The following is a 9,873-nucleotide window of genomic DNA, read 5'->3' as shown; positions in this document are numbered from 1 at the left end:
GATGGAGCCTCTAGCCGCTAGAATCAGACTTAATAATGATATCTCAGGTATCACTGTCGGTAACACAGATCACAAAATTGCTCTATATGCAGATGATGTAATCCTGACGCTAACTGACCCTCACTATTACATCAGATCTTTCCATTTGGGGTAAACTCATGCGGTAAAAATTAATATCCTACCACGACTATTATATCTATGGCAAACTCTACTGATCCACATTTCCCCCAAAAATTTCAAAATCTTCAAATTAAGATAACACATTTCATATGGGCAGGTCGGAGACCACGAGTTAGGATGCGCATTCTGCAAAAACATAGCTCGCAGGGAGGCCTGGGTGTTCCCGATTTGGTTAATATTGTAGAGCCACTCAGTTGTCAACATGTATTCTATGGCATGCACCCCCGACCGAAAAATTTGGACAAGTATTGAAGCTCATGTCCTTCAGATGTATTCCCCTTATAGCCTTCTATGGTGTACACCAACTAACCGCCCGGCCACGATCTACATTCTTCCTACAGTCCGGTTTACTCTCACAATATGGGACACGTCTATACAACTGTACACGACTATATCAACTTCGCTCCTCCCAACCGCTTTTAATTCCGAACAATCCATATTTTATCCCAGGTACAACCCACCAATCATTTCAGCATTGGACTAAATTCAACATACTTTTCCCACTTAATATTGCTCCGCTTTGCTACTTCCCAGAGTTTTCTGATCTGCAATCTAGATACTCCCTACCGCATAAAGTTTTTTACCAGTTTTTACAGATCCGTCACTTTTTCCAAACACTCAAAAAAACATCCTCTCCCATAAATAAAACTCCTATAGAGTCATTATGCCAAAATCACCACACTACCAAAGGCCTAATTTCTACAATATACCAAATCCTGCTTTCTCACAACCAACTCTTAAAAGAGCCTCATGAGCTGGCTTGGGAAACTGATATAGGAGAAACTCTGGCTCCCGAGGAGTGGACAGAGGCAGGGCTGCCATCAGAAATTGTGGGGCCCGGGACTGACAAATAAGACAGGGCCCCTCCACCCCCCCCCCTTCCCCCACACACAGTGCCGAAAAAACTAAACGCCAGAGGAGGGTGCAGGCTACAGCCGATTGCATGTACGGCTATTCCCACCTATTCTTCCGATACAGCAGCACTCACAGAACTCGAACAAAAGTGCAACACTAAGTCATATACTTTTCCAACGTTTCAATCTCCTTTATTGGAGATTTTCCTCAGGGACCAATAACATACAAAACACACCTGCTTTATATAGAACACGACTCACCCATGTGCTCAGCAATCCAGAGCCAACGCCTTCCACTATGGACGGCAACAAGTTACAATAGTGACAAACACCATCACCCATTAGAAACAAATACTGATACACTAAACAGACTGTGTAGTATCTCACAGCGCAAACTGTCAAATTAAGTTTACATAGGCATGCTACTATAGTGTTAAACAAATGTGGACACAGATACACATTAGCAGATCAATACTATCAAAGAGTATAAATATACTAATCTGTTTATCAATCCTTTATCAAAACACTAAGGTATCCACATTTTTATATATATAAAAAGCCATTTATATATTATGCCTATCAAGTCCTGCACTCTTTTTCCTCTTCTCAGCCCCCTTCTGCCCCACACTCTCTGCAGCCCTTCAGGCACAGCAGTGTTGCAGCCCTCTTTTGCCCCAGCCACCATGTTAATATTACTACTTACCTTGTTTCTTCTGTTCCAGGCTGCTGCTCTTCAGGTGTAGCGGCTCTTCCCTCCTTCAGTGGCTCGCAGTGATGTCATGATGTCACGCGCGCCGAATAAACTTTATTGTGCATCGGCACTGCAGAGGGGACAGACGGAAGGACCCGGGACCTCTCTTATAGCAGGCTCCTTTCAGCAGCGGCGGCTTGGGGGGCGGACTGTTTGGAGGCCCTACAGTATATACAGTATTTGCACTGGCAATAGCAGCGGCGGCGGGCGGGTGCAGGACGGGGGGCCTCTTTCATCCAACACAGGCTGTAGCGATGGCAGGTGAGTGGTAGAAACGGGCCAGGCCCCCCTTGTCTGTCTGAGTATCCGGGCCCGGGACAGTAGTCCCGACGGTCCCCCCCTGATGGCGGCCCTGGACAGAGGGCCTGATTCAGACTCGCTCGCAAGCAGGTCGATTGTTAGGAAGTGCGCAGGCGTGAGCCCCAGAGCGTGCGAGAAATCACTCACTTCGGCACTCGCATCCAAAAGAGGCGGGTGTCAATGTTGATCGACAGCTCACCCCGTTTGGTAGGCGGGTCAGGGGGATGGCTTGCCAAACGGAGGTGTTCCCGAAGGAACGCCTGCCATTTGGGGGCGGCCCCACTGACATCATGAGTGATATCAGTGGTGAGCTTCCGGCTCTATTAGAACCAGAAGCTCACTGGGGCTTGCGGGAACGAGACCCTACCACAAGGGTCTCGTCCCAAGCCCGATGGTCGCGACCATCTCGACCATCACCTGGCCGCTCGCAAAAGCTGTGGGTGGTCACCCATAGCTATGCGAGCGGCTAGGAGGCTGGATTTAAAAAAACATGCGGCCGTCCTGATTCAGAGCGGGCGCTCGCTTTTTGCATACGGCTCTGAATCAGGCCCAGAGATCAGACCTGAGATCTCTAAAAGCTCTACTTCAGTTGGAATTAAAGAAAACTCATTTAAACTCTATTTCCGCTGGTTCTGGTTCCCTCCCGCCTTCACTCAATATACCCAACGGTCTCCCCAATATGCGGACAACGTGGAACCCTGCTGCATATCTAGGTGGTCATTCAACAATACTGGAAAAATATTCATAAAATGATTAGAGAAATTGTGGATGTCCCTTCTTCCAAATCCAAATAACAAATCGCTATTTATCCTGCTTTCTCGTTCAATTCAAAACACCACACGACCAATACAAAAACTCATTAAACATATTTTAAACACGGCCAAATGCCAAGCAGCAGCTCACTGGAAATCATCAGATCCCCCCCTGTATTAGCTACCATCAACGCAATCTACATCACATAAAATGGAGCGAATATCCTCTATTTTGCATGATACTCCAGATCAATTCATTAAAGTATGGTCCCCATGGACTTCCCATTTTAATGCTGAACCCCCCTTGACTACAATTTAGAGCGACTCTCTTTTGAAGCTATTTATAAATTGATTTCAGTCTGCACTGGTTGGCTTCATTCCTCCATTCCCTCACTTCTCCTATCTCATATTTTCTTAGTTCTTTTCTATTAATTATTTTTTTTTTGTCTCATCTATCAACTCCTTCTTTCCTCTACTTTTTTGTTCCTTTCCCCTTTTCCCTTATATTCTATTTACGTTTAGTCTAGATTATTGATAATGTATTGCTCTGATTTATTATAACTATAGTCATTAATTTCTGTAAACTTCAGTAGCTTTTTGATACGTTATATCTACTGTTTCATTGTTTATATGAAAATTTGCTTCAATAATCAGATTAAAAAAAAAAAAAAAAGAATCATAATTGTAATCACAGGTGTAATTTAAGCAAACTTGGTACAAAATAGAAGTTTTAAATAGACTACCTCCTAAGCTGCGTGTTCAGTGTGATCCGTGTATGTTTCAGCCAGGGGACCAGACACCGACGACAAGGTGAGTGTGTTGTGTGTGTACTGTGGTTCTTTTACATTTTTTTTTACAGTGGGGGTACCGGTGCCAGCCACCTGCTGGCACATGTAGTTCTACATGTGCCAAAAGACAGTCACACTGGGACCTATAATCCCACTGTAAAAAACAATATTATATAAAATATTTATTATTATGACTATTACTCCTGCACCCACCGGCCAGGAGTGCAGGGAAGAGCACCGGGATTCATCCCAGGCCTGGGGTGCTCAGAATAGAGGGAACCCCTTTATTGGGGGGGTCCCCACCTTCTCTAGAATATTTGGCCTGGGTTGACTAGTTTGGTGTGTTAATGCTTTGGCAGGGGGACCCGGTGAAAGGGACCCCTGGCTGTGCCATTACACTCTGACTAGTTTGAGCCTGGTGCTGCTTTTGAAAATACGGGGATCCCTAGGCCATTTTTTCCTAGTATCTTTTAAAACCAGGACGGAACCACAGAGAGTAGTGCTGGTTCATAAAATATGGAGGACTCCTATACATTTTGTCCCCCTGTATTTTTTTTTAACCAGGAACGGCTCACAGAGCCCGGGCTGGTTATGCTTTTGGGGGGGGACCAACGCCATTTTTTTTTCAGATCTTTTTTTTTTTCCTTACACAATACATACATGCAGCCTGCACATATCACTGATATGTGCAGGCTGCATGTTCAGGGGTGTTTGGCTGCGGTCAGACATGGGGAGAAACACAAGTCTTATTAAATTTGAACGTTTCACCTGTCAAACGTGTCCCGTATTTCAGCGATGCTGTGAGCTTTTCAACTCAGACCAGACACGATTCTTAGTAAATTTACCCCTACGTGATGATGAATATGGCCCCGAGTACTAAAACTTAATAAATCTAATGTAAGAAATAAGACATAAAATATTTCATTATTTAGTCAACATAATATAAGCCACACAAAGAAACCATGCATGAATAGTTCCACCTTATTGCTTCCATGTAAAAAAAGAAGATAAATTATGCCAGGTCCTGCTCGCTAAGCGGACTTCATTGCTTGATCATCAGGATCTGCTTCCACCTCTAAATAAAAGCAGTCTTTGGCCAGTTGATTTGGATCATTCCTGATCACCCAGGTTTGTGTTACCTCCATGCCAAGGACAAAACACATCATCAATGATCTCAGGTAAGCAGTTGCTACTGCATGCTAGTTTGGAAAGCATTATTAGGCAATTTCTTAAGCCTCTTGAATCCAGCATTGAATCTGCGTTATTAGGTGAAGGGAATAGGTCTCAGAGGGACCTAAGGCACGCATGCTGGGCCTGATTCAGAGATGGACACTAATGCATTCGCGGCTGGAGCTTTTCGCGGAGTTACCGGTATAGTGGCTGTAATATGTAATTGCTGCTTTCAGCCATCCCCTTGTGTACTACGTGCGCCAGACAGTGCAAACCCTGAGACGACCACTCTCAATGCCAGTGGATGGTGCAAATTCATCAGTGGATCCAAACATTCCATCATTGGCACACACTCGAGTTCACCATTGACAATTGCACCAGCTTATGGCTGGCGCAGTGTCTCCTTCTGAACTCCGGCTAAACATGGCCTCTCTGGCTGCAGGTCTGCATCTGAGAACACAGCCACTTTCACTGACACACCTGTGATACTCACATAACAGGTACTGTGGACATTTGACAAGTATAGTATATACATTAGCTGCAGGCAAACTTAGTGAAAATACTTTAATAATGCAAAAAAAATTTAAGACCGTTCCATAGCAGGGCATCCTAGACCAGCCCCCACCACACTTAGCAAGTGATGTCACAGAAGAGGCTGGGAGAAGAGGTAGCTGGGGGACAGCGCCACTCCAGGCAAGCTGTAAGCAGGGGCTCCGTGACCCTCCCGCATACTTGCCCCCTGGACGACCCTGCTTAAGACAGCCTGATTCAATACAGAGGATCAGGTGCAATTAACTATGTTGTGTTGTGGTCCAGTTGCATATAAACCAAACTACCTACATGTTATGCCAGTAATTCACTGCAGATCACTTACTTCATACTACAGGTTGAGTCTCACATATCCAAATATTCAGAAATACAAAATTTTTTGAGTGTGACTGAGTAAGTGACACCTTTGCTTTCTGATGGTACAATGTACACAAACTTTGTTTAATGCACAAAATTATTAAAAGTATTGTATAAAATTACCTTTAGGCTGTGTGCATAAGGGGTATATGAAGCATAAATCATTTTTGTGTATGGAGACAAACTTTGTTTGATGCACAAAAATATTGTATAAAATGACCTGTAGGCTGTGTGTATAAGGTGTATATAAAACATAAATGCATTCTGTGTGTATATTTGGGTCCTATTCCCAAGATATCTCATTATGATATGCAAATATTCCAATATACGGAATATTCCGATATCCAAAATACCCCTGGTCCCAAGCATTTTGGATATGGGACACTCAACCTGTACCTTAAGATGAATAGGGATGCACTGACACAAAAGCAGCTGGTAAAGGGGTAGTCACACCCTATAAACAAACACAGTAAATCACATAAAAAAACAGCGCTTATAAAGATGGACGGTGATTTTTAAGATAGTACAAATTATCATTTATTGCATAAATCCAAAGTTTAAAAATAAAATAAATTTAGTAGCCACACATAATGATAAAAAAGGGGGGATGAGATAAGTGACCAGCACTCACTGTACAAGAATCTCATAAGAAATATTTAAAGAAATAGAGATTCTTGTACTGTGAGTGCTGGTCACTTATCTCATCCCCCCTTTTTTATCATTATGTGTGGCTACTGAATTTATTTTATTTTATTGTTAAACTTTGGATTTATGCAATAAATGATAATTTGTACTATCTTAAAAATCACCGTCCATCTTTATAAGCGCTGGTTTTTTATGTGATCAACCTGTACCTTACATGTTTCTAGTTTCCTATCAAAATAAAAATAACTTCTTGGCAATATGATTGTAACTTCAGAAATTAGGAACTACATATGCAAATAAAAACTAACAAACATAATAAGGCAGAGACGTGTGCTATCTTGTGTGTTTGCGCTGTGCATGCCCTGAGAAGAGCGATGAAGAGTCGTAATGCATCTACACTTACACCCCTTTTACACCAAAATCCCGGGTACGACCCTGGAATTTGAACACTGGTCAATCCCGGGTCGAACTCGGCTTCAGACCCCGTTTACACTGCAACTCGACCCGGGTTAGTCCCGGGTTTGCCCCGTTACACTGAACCCGGGTAATCCCTGCTTTTCCCTATAGATGTCATTAAAAATGGTCCTTTTTAAGGGCTGACAAAGATGAGGTCACAAAAGGCAACAAAAGAGAGGGGTGGTGACTGTTTACAGCATTGCAGCAATGATGGCCGACTGTTTTCAGCTTTCTGTTGATTTCAGCAACAGAAAATTGGATGCAGCTTTTTATGATGTGGCACCTTGTGCAGGGTTTGAGGAGGAGAGCGCAATTCTTGGCTAAGAGGGACAGATTTCGACGGCAATATTTGCGCAGGAGGAGAGCACTGATATCAGCCAACATCACCACCATGATGAGATTGACCACCACGAGACATAGAAGAATGTGGGCCAGAGACCACCACCATGGAGAAGCTTTCATGCTGACTGTAGTAGCTTTCCAAGTGGAGCAGTGGCTGGAACACTTTCGGATGTCGCGTGCCACCTTTTATTATGTATTGGAATTACTGGCACCAGCACTGATGATGCAGACCACCAACTACCGAAAGCCCATCACCCCAATCAGGAGATTAGCCATTGCACTCTGGTGGTATGCTACCCCTGGAGAGTACCTCACACTCTCCTGTCTATTTGGTGTTGGGATTGGCACAGTCTGCAAGATCATTTACCAGGTGACGCGGGCATTAGTGGATACCCTGTACCAGCGCTTTATCTCCTTGCCAGAAGGACAGCGCCTAGATGAAACCATCCAAGGCTTCCTCAGGCGTGGGTATCCGCAGTGTGCTGGTGCCATAGACGGGAGCCACATTCCCATCATTGCCCCCCATGAAAACTCAGTGGATTATTATAATCGAAAAGGGTGGCATTCCATTATTCTTCAAGGTGTTGTGGACCACCGATACTGGTAAGTAAATTTGTACGAATTATTCTTTCATATCTACTTTTATTTTATGTTTTTTGTTGGTAGAATACTAATTTTTTTTTTTGTTTGTTTTACAAATGTTTTCATAGGCTGGCCTGGACGGGCACATGATGCCAGAGTACTAGCCAACTCTGACTTGTACAACATAGCAGAGGAAAAGCGGGGTGGATGGCTTTTCCCTAGAGAGGTAAGAATATATGGTCCTTTTACTCGTTATGTCCACTATACTTATGTGCTTTAGCAAAATATTAAGTGTGTAATGGTGCGGAATGCATGATATTCCAAAGTATTTGTCAACATATTGTGCTGTAAAATACATGAAATTTCTGAAACCTACTTGACCACCATGTGAATACATATAAAGTGACCATATTTTTTTTTTACAGAAATCGGTGACCGTAGATCGGGTGGAGGTCCCAGTCCACATCATTGGCAATGCGGCATATCCGTTGAAGCATTGGCTAATGAAGGGTTATACCCAACATGTACAGTTGTCCCCGGAAAAGGTCACCTACACTCACACCCTTAGCTCTGCCCGGATGGCTGTGGAAAATGCTTTCGGACGTTTAAAAGGACCTTGGTGCTGCCTTATGAAGAGGAATGATGTGGACCTAAAAATCATGCCCCATGTAGTAGCAGCCTGCTGCATACTTCATAATATTTGTGAAATTCAAAAGGACCACTTCATTCCCGAGTGGAATGTGCAGGACACTGAGGTGGGGGGCATTACAAGTGATGCAGTAAGCTACGTGGGGGAGCATGAGGACAGCGCCGAGTTCATCCGGGTCACCATTGCAACAAACCTTCCCTTATTGGTTTAAAATAAAAAGCAAAATTTCAAATTCCAAACATGTTTTTGGTTTATTTGGTTGAAATTTTTTTTTTTTTACTTTAACCATGTACATATATTGTGTTCTTTAATAGAACAGTTTTAACATAATCTCAGATTATTGCAAAAGTATAAAAACAGTATAAACATATGTCAAGCATCGTATGCCCAGTATAAAAGAAAAGTGCCTTATCCCTGCAATCAAAACAATACACTATAAAAGTGATAAAAAAATGAAAAGTGCCTTCACACAATAAACATTATAATTTTAGCCAAACAATATAAAAAAACAAAACTAAAATAGCAAATGTTCCGGTTGGTACAATGATAAAATATTTAAAATGGCCATGTTTACGGCAATTGCCTATACACTGTATACTGTGGTGACTCTTGGTTTGTTTGTGTTGTGTTAGGGTTAGTGCTAGGGTTGTAATAATTGGGCCCCATATTGCACTGCCCAAATCTGTGTTCTGGGTACACTGGGGCCTGTGGTAATGCCTGTGTTTGGTTGGGAAAACCACGAGCAAATGTGCGTTCAAAAAAAGACATCTGTCTCTCCTGCATATCCATTAACTGCCTCATAAATGACTGCTGCATTTGCCTTTCGGACTCTAGAAACCGATCCAATCTAGCATCCTCCTGCCTCTGAATATCGCATCCAATTCACGGAGATGCTCCACGATCACAGAAGTCATCGCTCTAGCCGCTTGCTCCGACCTGTTGAGCTTCTTCTTTTTGGGTGGTACATTGTAGACTGCAAAGGGGAGAAACAAAAACAAAAATATAATATGCACTGAGCCGACGTAAAGATAGCAGTGGTGTTTGCGTCCGAATGCTTGTGGCCTTCTATCCACCTGCACGCTAGCAGCACTCTGCAACAGTTACCATTTGGATTTAAGTGAATGTAGTGTGTGTGTGTAATGTGGGTGTTTTTCTTTTTTAAAATACTTACTTTTAGCGCGTAGCGGAGGGGTTTTTTTAGAGGGCGCAGTCTCTGAGCTTGTCTCAACTACCTCATCTATGGTGGAAGCGATACTGTCAGTATTCACAGATGAATCCATCCCAACAAATAACATCTTTAAATAACTCATTAGATGTTCACAGGCAAGACAAAGAGTTTCAAGATCTTGAAAATATTGCACAAGGCAGATTAAGACGACTAGAAGAAGAAATAATAGATAAGAAAAAATCCAAAATTTTAAGAGATAAAATTGGGAAAAGAAAAGGAGATAATCATAAGCACACCTCCAAACCCAAACACAAGACGTCTAAAACGTAG

General features: G+C 42.8%; 1 pseudogene; it reads left to right on the top strand.

Moving 5' to 3' along the window:
• Positions 1 to 7,226: 7,226 nt before the first annotated feature.
• On the top strand, positions 7,227 to 9,873 carry LOC148454549 (uncharacterized; annotated as a pseudogene).

The sequence above is a fragment of the Taudactylus pleione genome, unplaced genomic scaffold (genome assembly GCF_031769625.1).
Source record: "Taudactylus pleione unplaced genomic scaffold, aTauple2 ptg000985l, whole genome shotgun sequence".
Classification (NCBI taxonomy): domain Eukaryota; kingdom Metazoa; phylum Chordata; class Amphibia; order Anura; family Myobatrachidae; genus Taudactylus; species Taudactylus pleione.
The sequence above is the reverse complement of the archived record's forward strand: the minus strand, read 5'-3'. Positions and strand labels throughout refer to the sequence as shown.